This window comes from Notamacropus eugenii, chromosome 6 (genome assembly GCF_028372415.1).
Source record: "Notamacropus eugenii isolate mMacEug1 chromosome 6, mMacEug1.pri_v2, whole genome shotgun sequence".
Classification (NCBI taxonomy): Eukaryota; Metazoa; Chordata; class Mammalia; order Diprotodontia; family Macropodidae; genus Notamacropus; species Notamacropus eugenii.
The window spans coordinates 86,703,957-86,718,245 of record NC_092877.1 but is presented as its reverse complement, the minus strand read 5'-3'; the positions used below and the strand labels follow the sequence as shown (position 1 = coordinate 86,718,245).

The following is a 14,289-nucleotide window of genomic DNA, read 5'->3' as shown; positions in this document are numbered from 1 at the left end:
ATGATGTAAAAAGGCAATGCAACTTAGGTCAAACACCATGATCAATGATTGGTTCCAGATTACCAAAGTTGAAGCATACAACCCTCCTGTTTACAAAAGACAGAATTCACAAGTAAAATGTGACATGCTGCATTTTAGGTCATTTTGCTTAAGTGTGTTTGTTGCTTGTGTGCATTTTAATGGAATGGCACCATCTGAGAAGAAAGTGAATAGGAGAGGGGACAGATGAAAGAAAGTAGGAAGGAGAGGAAGGAAGGAAGGAATTTAGGAAGGAAAGAAAAAGGAAGGAAGAAAAGAAGGAAGAGAAAAGAAAGATAAAATAATAGAAAGGAAGGTGCATAGATGGATATTTAAGTGTCATTTTTTAAACCTGGTCCTACCTTGAATTTCTAAATGGCTCTGTGCCACTAAATCTACAATTTATTACTAAGAATAAGAAGATGAAATGTCGATGCCACGTCCTTCAGAAAATTGGTTATTGGGGAACTGGGGAATGGTTGAGCAAGTTGCTGTATATGTGATGGAATACTACTGTACTATGTGGAATTATCAGTTCAGTGATCTTAGTAAAACATGGATAGACTTGAATGAGATAATGAAGAGCAAAATTAGCTGAACCAAGAGAACACTGTATACACTAACAGCAATATTGTTGAAAGAAAAACTTTGAGAAAATAAGTCATTTTTGACTATTTTAAATATCTAAATTAACTAGAAAAGAAAAATGAAGGAATGTGTATTCTGCAACCAGAGAAAGAATTAATAAATAGAAATGTATATGTACATATATATGTGTGTGTGTGCATACACACACATATATACATACATTGTGTCTAATAGTAACTATCTCTAGGTCAGGGAGACAGGGAAAAAATGCACGTGATCATTTTGTTATATATTTAAAGGGAAGAGCAACTTGTACATATTATACTTGTAGTTGCATATGCAACCATCTTTTTTTATTATACTTTGTTCTGGAAATGTTTGTTTTATTCCATGAATTAATAATAAAATAAATTAATTATTTGAAAAAGAAATATTGATTATTAAATAAACTATCCTCAGTGCAAAGTGATGTGAACAAAACCAGGCTTGGTCACTGCTAACACAAAAACATTTTTTTTTTAAATTTACTTGATATAACCTTTATAAATTTTAGGAAATGTTTGATATGATTAGAAAGGGCTTGAGTTTTGGTTCTTTGCAGCAGGAATGCTGAAGATGGGTGGTCTAATAGACAGGGCAGTGGATGGATCTCAGCCAATCTCAACAAGCTTGCTATCTCAGCAGAGAAGGTTTACAGTAAATGTAGCTGTGCACTAACAGAATGATTTGTTGGCAGTACCAAATTCAAACATGATCATCAGAAATTCAGAATCATCAAAAGAGACACAACCAAAAAAGTCTGAAAAACCTAACGGTAATGATTCCAGGAGTGATCCAAGGGTAGGAAAAATTTTCAGCAGTAAGGATTAGCTCTGAAGTACCAGAGAAAAGGACGTGGCTTCTCTTGGTCACTTGGTCAGGGTCCACATGAGGTTACTTACATTTCATACTGTCCCATGAAGGCATTCCCTAAGAAAAACTCTGCAGGAACAGAAGAATTTACAAAAGGAACTGGCCTTGGTGACTATATTTCAAAGAATAATTCTTATCAACCATACATGAATCTCAAACAAATGATTCTTCCACATCATGAGAAAGTTGAATTCAAAACAACTAAAATGTAAGCAAAACATGTAAAAAAACAAGTTTCAAGTCCTCAACTAAAAATACATATATAAGAGAAGATTTAGCTCAGCTTCCTTGATAATGGAAAAATGAGATCCTTTAGGGTTCACCAATTATAAGGGACTGTTCCTTGTACCTCAGTCTGAGGTAAATGGATCTCTATGAAAACTCAATCTCCAACTCAAAAGAAATACTTGGTGATGTGTTGGGGTTCATTATTCAAGGTCTGTTTCCCAAACTGCATTCTCTGGGACCCAGGCATTCCATATCAGGTGAATAAGGATTTCATGAGAAAATTGATGCTAATGATATCACTTCTAAAATGTTAAATATGAAATGGTGCATTATTAAAATGCTAATTATGAACAGCAATTTTCCATTATGAAAACAGATACAATGTCTTCCATTTTACTCTAAAATTTCTCCAACTTCTTTTATCCTAGGGATTCCCTGGACGGAATTTAAAGGTTCAATGAAACACTTTTTAGCCAAAATAATTCTGTATCTAAACTGATTTGGGAAACCCTGGTTTAGAAGGAATAAGGAACTGGGTTTCAACCAAATGCACATCTTGACTAGTCCAGGACTCTAGCTAGAGGAGAATTTGGGTTAAAATAAAGATGATAGAGAGTGCAGTTTCTGTTCTAGTCGTACCTTATGTTAAAAAAATAAAACTAGAGGTAAAAACTGGTGGCTAGTTGTGAGACTAAGGGGTTCTTATTAATAACTATGACTTAAACTCTCTCACACTGCTTTACCCCCTCTTTCTGCCATCTGGATCTCCTCACACATCTGGGGGATCAGCACGTAGTGCATCTAGAAGAAGGCAGCTAATGCAGTTCCAAGGCAGGTATATGGGCTGATAAGGCTACAAGCATCAAGTCTCTGAGACGAGGACTTCAGTGGTGCCCCAGACGAAATGATGACATGTCAAGTGGCTTTGCAGACAAAACTTTTCTGCCTCCTGGCAAAAGTAAGTGGTTTAAGGACAAAGTGGGTTTTTCCTTTCACTGAGAATCACAGATTTTTAAGAGTTGGGAGCAAAATTAGCATCATAAAATTATGGAATCTTAGAGAAGGAAAAGACAGGTCATCTAATCCAACCCTCTTCATTTTACAGATGAAGAAACTGAGGCCTGGAAAGATGAAGTCACTAGCCCAAGGTGCTACAGTTTGCAGGTGGCAGAGATGTGACTAGAGACATATCTGATGGCTAGTTTGTGCTCTATCCACTTCAGCAGACTGCCCTCTAGAAATCAATTCTAAAAACAAAACAAAACTAATCTTCAACTATATGAGGCACCTTAAAATGATTACTGTAATGTCACAGTACTCAAGAAAAGATAAAAGGAATTTTCACTGGGAATGTTCTTGTTTAAAAAAATTTTTTTTAATGCATATCTCTGGTTTCTAGATGGGATCTCCTTGGGTGTAGAAAGGTGGCTTTCAGCAGTCCTGAGAGGTGGCCTCATTTTCAGTGGCACATTGGAGAGGTCATTTCCTTCAGTGGCTCTAACTCTTTGGTGTCTATCAGATTAAACTCTTTCACAAAATAGTAGAAGTACTTGTAGCAGGTGTTCACATGAGCCTCAGAGCCCATCTGAGTAATTCGGTCAAAGTGGTGGATGTAAACATGAACAAAAACTCAGAAAAGCCTGGAGTGGATCTTCTTTACCACCTGAAGAAAGTTCTTGGGGAATGGAGTACCGACATTGGCAGGGAAGATGTCTTCATTGTTGATCTGAACCTCAATCCAGTCCATCAAAAGGTTCATATACTTGGGTGCAGAGAGAGCAGTCGCTTCCAGTATTTCTGTTCATCCTGCCATTGATACTCATACTTAGGGCCCCCAGACATCACTGGACACAACTGCTCAGTGCAGTTATCACTGATGGTTCCATAAATGAGGTTGATGTGATTGAAGAAGTCTACCGCATGCATAGCCACCCAGTCATTTAGTTCCTCATCAGATGGCAACTGAACAGCTAACTTCAGATCTAGCCCTGCATTGAGGGAAGCTTGAGCCTTCTTGTGAAGTTCAAATCTCTGTGTGCCTGGCTCAAATTTGCACTTGGGCAGAAAGGTTTTGTCCTTGTTGAAAACCTGCTTTAAGAAGGGGTTAGACATTTTCCCCCCTTCTGCTACGGCTTTGTTCTCTCTTTATAATTCTTCAAAGAAAAAGCATGATGCCCGCTGACTTGAAAGAGGGCCCTGAAAATGCACTGGGACCCCTGGAGGTCCGCGACACCTCTCAGCTTCCCATGCATTCTAATCTTGCACCAAAGACAGTTTAGTAATAAATGATTTTTAAAGTAATACTGGCATAATTTAAAAATAAAACAGAACAAAATTTTCGCCTAATGGTTGTACCTCACTTTTTTGCAAAAAAAAAATTGGCATAAAATGTATAATGATTGTGTGGTCATATACAGTATAGCTTTCTCCTATAATGATACTAAAGTTTTCATCTGGTCTTTCCAAGAGAAGGGAGGAATTGGGGTGATTTTCAGGCTAATGACTTTGATTTTGTCTTAAATGTCCAAATATACTTATACTGCTATCTTATGTATGTATACATGCATGTATGGATATGTAGATGTATGGTCTTTCCCTGATTAAATACTCAGCTTCTTAAAGATAAAAACCTTAGAATGACCTTCCTGAGTAATGTAATTGTCTAATTTCTATCCTCATACTCATTGATCTTTCAGCTGCTTTGATGGTATTAAATACTTTCTTCTGGAAATTTTTATGCTCCTTTTAATAACAATTCATCCTTTTCATCCTATCTCTCACACTATGTAAAAGAGGAATTCAACTTATTTTACTTGATTCAAACACAGTTTTTCAGACTAAACACATAAAAATAATGATGATGATGATGATGATGTTGATGATGATGAAGATTGACTATAATTTATATGAATTTAAAGTTTCCCAATGTCTTTTGAATTATTAACTAATTTCATACTCATAATAATGCTAGAAAATAGATGCTATTATTATGTGTATTGTGTGGTGTAATTTCCAATTTCCTCACGAATCTGGTGTTTATCTACGCATTTTCTAATTTGTTACAAAAAAATGAAAGAAAATGTTCTATGTGTCACCTAATCAAAGTAGGATTAAATAAAATTATTACCTCTTTCACTCTGTATAGTATGCATTCATTAATACAATCTCAGACTGAACTTACATATTTTGGTCACTGCATCACACTGTTTTATATTGTTTCCAATCCACTAAAATCCTCAGGCATTTTTCTAATAAATTGTTTTCTTCTCCTTTCTCCTTATTCCATTCTCAAGTCAATTGATTTCCTTAATTAATTAAAATATTTTCTTTTCATCCCTGTTGCTGTGTTTGTGTATGTGTTTCTGTGTGTGTGTATTTGTGTGAATGAACATATCCAATATATGATTTATCTTGATGGCACAGTTTCATGCCATGAAAATTTTTATATGCATGCCATCTGTCTTCCTCTTAGATATGTGTTCGAATGTTGAAAAACCCAAAGATTTGGATAGAATTATATTATGCATGACTAGAGATGTTCTTCAAGGTTGATTTTGATCAATATTCATGATACAATGGGGAAAGAGTGATGGATTTATAGTCCTGAGTTAACCTGGGTTAACATTCTAATTCTCATACTTAGTACCTGTGTGAACATGATCAATTCACTTTGTCTCTCTAAGTTGCAGTTTTCTCCATTGTAAAATAAGTTTAAACTGGATTTTCTTTTTCCTGTTTTCAGTGTGAAACCATTTGGTCCCTTGATAGAGACATTGCCTAGGGAGTTTCTGGTAGGCTATCTGTAATCTCTGTGAATCCTTTACAAATCTAAGCTTCTGTGATTCTGTGCTACCATTAGAGAAACAATGCAGTGGCTACTAAGATAAACATAAGACTTTTTCTGTAAGAAGTTTACAGTAAACTGGGCAGCTAAAGCATGCAATACCCTAGTTAACTAGAATGTGACAAGTTCATAAGAAATATTCTTATACATCTAGATGTGGAGATTCAGGGCCTGAACAACAAAAAGGCAACTAGATTATGAGCTTTCCAAGGGCAGGGACTACGTTTTGCTTTTCTTTATAACCCTCACACTTAGTACAGTGCCTAGCACATAACAGGTATATGATAAATGCTTATAGATTTACTGATAGATGTTTGTAATTTGATTTAGGAGAATCCTCAGTCCTTTCCTTATCTTCCTTGGATAATATAAAAGATAGAAACCATAAACTGTTTTGTCCATTAGTTTCCTTAAATTGCTTCCTCCTGGAGTCTGGCCCTCCTCCAAATTTGCAGCCTCTCAGATATGCAAGCTACTGATAAGTCAGCTTCCAAAAGCCTTCCTTTGATTATCTCCTTCACAGTTTTAGAAGAAGTTATTTCTCACAGATTACTCTGTCCTTGGAAAATATTTCTTCTTTTCCAAAATGAGGAAATTACAGATAAAGTCATATATAACATCAGGCTACCTAACCCCTTGTCACAGTTCCCTTTAACCATAGTGGTCCTCTTTGAAATTTCCTCTTTATCATTACCCATTATTTTTTTTAAAGATGCCTCATCTTCCTCTCTCTTTTCTGACCACATATACACACACAACATACATGCATATATATATGTATATGTATATATATATATATGTCTATATGTGTATATACACAAAAATATTTTTGGCAGAAAAAACTCCAAGCTGTACAACTTGTGTCCACTAAGCATTTCCCCAGAAACTGTTCTCAAGTCTTTCCCAAGAAGATATGAGGAAAAAAAAACTACTTAGAATATGTGTATACACATACATACTATACATTCTCTGTAACATACGTACATATATTTAAATTCATCTCATCACAGTACTAAACAATTTATATTATCTATATATTGTCTTATTTCATCCTCTGTGTTGTTCTAATTTCCTTCTATAGATAGAGGTGTATGGGGTGTTCAGGGAGGACTAACACCTCTGATGTGAGGCCTGCTGAGCCCTTTTCAGGGCTATTTATTCACGTTGGATGAAGATTAAACCAGTCAATACTTGGAGAAACTAACTCAGGCGATTCAGTGCAAAGTGAAATGCTGAAACCGAAGTTTAAATACTTTCACCAAATAATGAGGAGACAGTATAGACACATTGAAAAAGACCCCGATATTGGGAAAGAATGAAGGAAAAAGGAAGTAACAAAAGAATGTCAGATGATGAAATGAATAGATAGTGTGATGGAAGCAATGAACATGATCTTGAACAGACTTTGGGAGATAGTGGAAGATAGAAGGGCTTGATGTGCTATGTCCGTGAGATCACAAAGAGTTGGACAAGAGTGAATGACTAAACAATAACAAAAACCTTGCCATTTGCACAAATATCATTCTTCCTGCTTCATATATGAAATAATTGAAACTCAGAAAGATTTAATTGCTTGTCCATGGACATCCATCTAAGAATTAAAATGACTCCTACATAAAGTTAAATGTGATTGGCTGAAGGGACTATAGATCATACATACTAGTAACAAAGCCTCCCTGTTTCCTGAGTTTAAAAAACAGTTGTTGAATCAGAGGCTCTGCCCAAAAAATTTGGATCAGGAAATCCATCAACAGTGTAACCAATACCATAGAACAATCTGTGTGGCACAGTGGATAGATCGTTCAGCCTAAAAACAGGAAGATTCATTTTCCTGATTTCAAATCTGGCCTCAGACACTTATTAGCTGTGTGACCCGGAGAAAGACACTTAACCCTGTTTGCCTCAACTGTAAAATGAGCTGGAGAAGAAAATAGTAAACCATGGCAGAATTTTTGCCAAGAAAACTCAAAATGGCATCACAAAGAGCAGGATACAACTGAATAACAAACTAAATTGATCTTAAATGAATATATTTTCCTGATTCTGAACTTAAATTCCAGTGCTATTGATAAGTAGGCCATCTTTTACTATTTTATATTATCCTTATTATTACTATTCATATTTCTTCTAGAAGAATTATAAGTGCCTTTGGTCCAATTTTGATTCTGAGATACCACACCTGGCTTAGCTTTAGCTACGACTTAACTCTGGAGAAGTTGCTTCCTTTATCTGAACTTGTTTCTTCTAAAAAATAAAAAGAATAAGTTGGAATAGATGACTTCTAATTCCTGTCCAGCTCTAAATATATTCTCCTGTGACAATCCTATGACTAATTCATGGGAAACAACATCAAACCATCCAAGGCAGAATATAAATGAGCAGGAAAATGGCTGGTTGAGAACAGTAGTCTCTTGTTTGTTTATAGAACTCATCTATTTGAGTTACTACTGTATAGATCTGTGTCAATCTGACTACCCATTAGCCTAAACAGTGGATCTAAGGGCTGCGTAGCATATCTTGAGGGGTCTATAAGCAGCCTGATAGCAAAGATTTGACACCTCTGTTACAAATGATAAGTGAGTGATTCAGAGAGTTCAAAGAGGGGTGGCCAATGAGAGCTGTAGTAGTCATGGAAAAGTTCATGAAAGACATAGGCACAACATAATGGAATGGGAAGAATCTGGGATTTGGAAATGATTGAAATTCAAGTATGGAGGCTCCCTATACCAGCACAATGGTAACTCATCTCTAACTATGCAAATTCTGAAGCACAAAAAGGTTAGATTACATCCTCAAGGTCATAAAGTTATTAAGAGTCACAGGTAAGAGTTAGAAATAGGTCTTCCTGAGCCCAAGTAGTTCACTTTATCCACTACAATATACTATATCTGAAAGAAGTGTTGCATTTTTGTAAAATGACATCTTGAATATTAACTATTTAAAAGTGTTCACCGATTATAGTGATTTGGATGAGTAAAACAATAACCTCATCATATTCCATCCACACTGTGATTAACTGAATAAATCCCTGGTTAATAATTCAATTCAAGCAAGGCCCAGTGTAGAGTAACAAGAAAGACTTCTGAAAACATCACAGAGGCAAGGATTCCAAGGAAGTCTGAAAAATTGACAAAGGTTTTCAATCTTTGACATGGCAAATCTTTTCATTATATCATTAAAATGAAGGGAAAAAAAAGCTTGCAAATGTGAGGTTCAATTTCCTCTACCATTGAAAGTATTTAAAACCACCAAATGGAGATTAGTAAGGAGCAGGAAAAGTTTGTGTTGTCATGAGACTGTCTGTAAGATGTTGGGAAGAAAGTTATAATGTCCTTGCACCCTCAATCCCCAGTACAATCCTACTATCTCTCCAGGGTTTGTGTCAGATCAGTCTCTTACCAGACTCATCCTACTTCCCTCTAATTCCAGGTTCATCCAATCTCTTCCTTTCTCTTGTTCTTTCCTTTGTGCATATACAGGCACACATAAGCATAAAGTGAAATTTTGAAGTTTTAGATGAGGAAAATTTTAGATAGATGTAGTGACTCAAAAGCAGGAGAAAGACCTAGAGCCAGTATAAGTATATTGTCACATAAAATCAGTGCTGAATGATGAACAGAAAGTACTGCAGAAGACCTCACCCTTATCAAGGACAGGAATGATTGAAAAAGAAGGTGAGCCAAGTTTTTAGTGAGAGCAAGGGATAACAACAGATGGATAGCCTGCTTTTTGAACTTATGTCAATGAAATGTTAATAGAAACAGAAAAAGGCCTCTCGTGTTAAATGCTCTGAGGAGGAAGATGGAAAATTATCAACAAAAATCACACAGTATGAATGGTCATGGATGGGCTGTGAACTGTGCATTTGGAGGGAGTAAACATGGGAATGAGAGCATTGACCTACTGCAGTATTGAAATGTGTCCATCAAAAATTAACTTTTAAGACCTACACAAAAGTTTTAGTATTTCTGATATAAATTCAAACAAATACTATGTATTTGTGTGGGTTGCACATTTATAGATGTATACACACATGTATATATATATGTATGTATGTATATATGTATATATATATATATATATATATATATATAGTGTGTGTGTATAGTAAATATGTGTGTGTAATTTCTAATACTTACGCATGGTTTAATTTTAGATTTTATCTTTTTTTTTGGTAAGATTTATAAGTGAATCTCCACCAATGCAGATATCTACTTTATGTGCAAGATATAATATTAGAGTCCCAAAGCCTAAGATGTTAGTCACCTGCCCATGATATCATAGCTAAGTATGTCCTAGAAACAGTACCTGAGCCCAGGACTGTTCTGGCTCTGAGACTGGCTTTCCATCCACTGTGTGACATAATTTTCCATAAGCCCTCACAACTAACAGTGTGAAAGGCTTTGGTCAGATCTACAAAAGTTGTGTACAGACCTGTGTTCTGCTACTGGCATTTCCCCTGGAGTTGTTGGGCAGCAAACACCATATCGACTGTTCATCGGCCCTTTCTGAAGCCATGCTGGCTCTCAGGTAGATGACCATCTTCCAGGTGAAGGATTAGCCTATTAAGGAGGACTCTAGCAAGAATTTTGCCAGCAGTGTTTAAAAGAGAGAACCCCTTGTGATTGTCACAGGATAATCTATTCCCTTTACCTTTAGAGAGAGGAACAGTGGAGGCATCCTTGAACTCCTGGGGGACAGCCTCTTCTTGCCATTTAACCTGGAAAATTTCAGTCACTTTTTATATGAGCAATGGTCCCCCTAACTTGTAAATTTCAGCTTGAATAGCAATTGATTGAATAATATGATTGGGGAGGACCTTTCCCACCCATTGATGAGCCTGCCCATTATAGGAAGCTTGGTTAGGGGTGTTGTTTTGTAGAAGAGTTCCAAGTATGTTTTCTTTTTTCTATTGAGGCAGTGGGTCAAAGGGTTATGCCCACTGGCCATAAAAAGTTTATAAACATTATCAGGGTGAGGTTTTACTTTGGGGCCTACTGACTGGAAGTGCTTCTTTAGTCAGAGAGACTCTGCACTCGCACCCCCCACACCACTAAAATCCAGAAGATGATGCTTCCCTGTCTGGTAACTGTGTATATATGTAATGGTCAGGCAGTTTGGAAGTGTTGTCATTTGATTTATTCTGATTTTGATTTTCTCTGATACCTGTGCTGCATTAAAGTGATTGGTAACCTCTTGAAAGTTACTTCCCTTTTATGAATGCAAATCTAAGAACCTGTTGTAGTAGGTCCCCCTATGTATGTTGGGGTGCTTACTGATAAACTTGCGCAGTCACAAAGGTAGGAAGTGGCTGAGGCCAGATTTGAACTCAGGAAGATGAGCCTTTCTGACTCCAGGCCCAGCACTCTAGCTGTTGTATTACCTAGTTGCCATAGGGGTTGGGGGTAGAGAAGAATTAAAGAGTGTCCAAAGAAATTCAGTGAAGGAGAGATCACTTGTATCAGGAGAATTGTTAAGGAAAATAAGATGTCTGAACTGGGTTTTGAAGGAGGACAGTAAGAGAGGAGGAATCCAAAATGTGAGTGAGGATACGTACATAAAAGTACTGATGCAAGAGAGGTCAAGATAAGATAACTGTAGGAACAATGATACTATACTACTGGAGTACAAAGCGCTCAGAAGCTGTTTCCCAGGTAAAAATTCTTTCACTTAGTTTTCTAGGGGCGGAGCCAAGATGGCGGAGTGAAAGCAACGACTCACCTAAGCTCCTGGACAAACTCCTCTGGATATCTCTGAAAGGAGAATCTGACCAGACTTTGGAGGTGTAGAATCCAGTGGGTGACAGACTTTGACAGATTCGGAGCCCAGGTTGGACTGGAAGGTCCACGGGAAGGATCTGTTCCGCGGGGGTAGCCCCACGCACAGCGCAGCATGGTCAGCACAGCGGGACGGAAGGGACCTGAGAAGCCCGAGAGTGGCAGGCGGAACCAGAGGAGCAGGAGACCAGCCAAACCGAGCGGTGAGAGCCGCTGAGCACCAGATATCAGCACAGCAGCCCTTGAAACCTTCAGCCTGAAGACTAAACTTCGGTAAGTCACCTACATGAACTTCCGGGAGCCAGGATGGTGGAGTGATCAGTAAATGCTCTCTCCTGCCCCCTGATTTCCGTGAAAGAACCATAAAATACTTCCCCAGATAAATCCTGGATCAGCGGGAACAACAGAAGGGGGCAAATAGTCTCATAACACCAGAGGCTAGAAAAATAGCAAAGGGGACTTCTTCCTACTGTGGCGGAGGCGATCTGGGAGGACAGACGACCCAGGGCAGAGAAAATTCGCACTGAGACCCAGGCAAGCCTCAGAGCCGGGAGACAAGCCCCAGTAGGGGCAGGAACACGCATTAGCTTCTAGGCGTGCCCCAGCCCTCCAGGGGAAAAGGGAAGACAATAGGGAAGCTGGGATCACCATCCCCTGACCTTGCCTTTGCCTCAGGTCAGCTGAGGGGATCTCCTGAGACCAGACCACCCCTCCCACACACCTAACAAGCTAACCCCAGGGTTGATCTGGGAAACAAAAAACAAAAACCTATTTTTAGCCTAGACACACATCAGCTCAACTTAAAGATCTGTACCTTCTGACTGAAAGAACCAGAAGCTACAACACTCAGCCAACATCATGAATCGGAAAAAGCAGACAAAAAGTGAAAAAACCACAGAATCTTTCTATGGGGATAAGGACTAAAACACAAACACCAAAGAGGTCAGAGCTGAGACTGTACTTCCATCTGAAACCTCAGAAGGGACTATGAATTTCTCGCAAGCACAACTAGATTACATGGAACATCTGAAGAAGGAAATAAAAGAAAAATTGGTCAATGATTTTAAAGTTATAAAAAAAGAATTCGCTGATGAGAACATCACTCTGAAAAGGAAAATTGAACAAATGGAAAAGGAAGTTCAAAAATTAACTGGAGAGAATAATTCCCTAAAAGGAAGAGTTAATCAAACGGAAAAGGAAACACAAAACCTAATTGGGAAAATTGATCAAGTGGAAAAGGAAACACAAAACCTAACTGGGAAAATTGGTCGAATGGAAAGAGAAGTACAAGAATTAAATGGAGAAAATAGCTCCTTAAAGGGAAAAATGGGTCAGATGGAAAAGGAGATGCAAAAGCTAATTGAAGAAAACAATACGATGAAGATTAGAATTGGACAAGTAGAAACTAATGACTCAATGAGGCAACAAGAATCAGTCAAACAAAATCTAAAGAATGAAAAGATAGAAGAAAATGTAAAATATTTAATTTGAAGAACAACTGACTTGGAAAATAGATCCAGGAGAGAAAATTTAAGAATTATTGGCCTGCCAGAAACCCATGATGAAGAAAAGAGTCTGGACAACATCTTCCAGGAAATCATCAAGGAAAACTGCCCAGAAGTACTCGACTCAGAGGGCAAAATAGTCATCGAACGAATCCACTGTTCCCCTCCCGAAAGGGATCCCAAACTCAAAACCCCAAGAAATATCGTTGCCAAATTCCAGAGCTATCAAGTGAAGGAGAAAGTACTACAAGCAGCCAGAAAGAAATAATTCAAACATCAAGGACACACAGTCAGGATCACACAGGACCTTGCAGCTTCTACATTAAAAGAACGAAAGAATTGGAACCCAATATTCTGTAAGGCAAAGGAGTTGGGACTTCAACGAAGGATCAACTACCCAGCAAAGTTCAGCATAACATTTCAGGCAAGGAGAAAGTCATTCAATGAAATAAAGAATTTCCAGAGCTTCCTGACCAAAACACCAGAACTCAATAGACAATTTGATCTTCAAATGCAGGTCTCCAGAGAATCATAAAAAGGTAAACAGGGGGGAAAAAACAAAAACAAAAACTTGCTACTCAATTAGGGCAAACTGTTTACCTCCCTATAAGGGAAGATGACACCTGCTAATCTTGAGAACTGTGCAGCTATTATGATAAAAGGGATATATGTAGAGGGAACGGGCATAAAGTAAATGATGTCATGTCAAAAATATGATTTAAGTATGAGAAGGGATTGTAATAGGAGGTGTGAAAAGGGGGAAGCAGAAAATGGCAAATTATATCACATGAAAAAGTACAAACCTATAGTAGAGGGAAGGAGGGGAGGGAGATGAGCATTGTTTGAGAGGTACTCTCATCTGATTTGTTCAAAGGAGGGAACAATAATCTTAAGTAGATAATCCTAACTAGCTCTATAGGTAGTAGGAGGGGAAGGGGGAAGAAAGGGGAGGGTGGCTAAAAGGGAGGAAAGAAGCAATAAGAGTAAAGGGGAGTAAAAGGGAGGGGGGCTAAAAGAAGGAGGGGAAGGCTGCAGGAGGAGGGGGAGAAAAGTGAATACTATTGAGGAGGGGAAGGGAGACGGAAGAGCTAAAAGCACAAATGGTGGGAAAGAGGTTGGAGGGAAATACACAGATTGTAATCATAACTGTGAATGTGAATGGGATGAACTCTCCCATAAAACGGAGACGGATAGCAGAATGGATTAAAAGCCATAATCCAACAATATGCTGCTTACAAGAAACACATTTGAAACGGGGGGATACACATAGGATAAAGGTCAAAGGATGGAGCAGAATATATTGTGCTTCAGCTCATGTAAGAAAGGCAGGAGTAGCAATCCTAATCTCAGACAAAGCAAAAGCAGAAATAGATCTAATCAAAAGGGATAGGGATGGAAACTATATCCTGCTAAAAGG

At 37.9% G+C, this 14,289-nt stretch overlaps 1 pseudogene; it reads right to left on the bottom strand.

Moving 5' to 3' along the window:
* Positions 1-3,160: 3,160 nt before the first annotated feature.
* Positions 3,161-3,858, bottom strand: LOC140510459 (MOB kinase activator 3A pseudogene; annotated as a pseudogene).
* Positions 3,859-14,289: the final 10,431 nt, after the last annotated feature.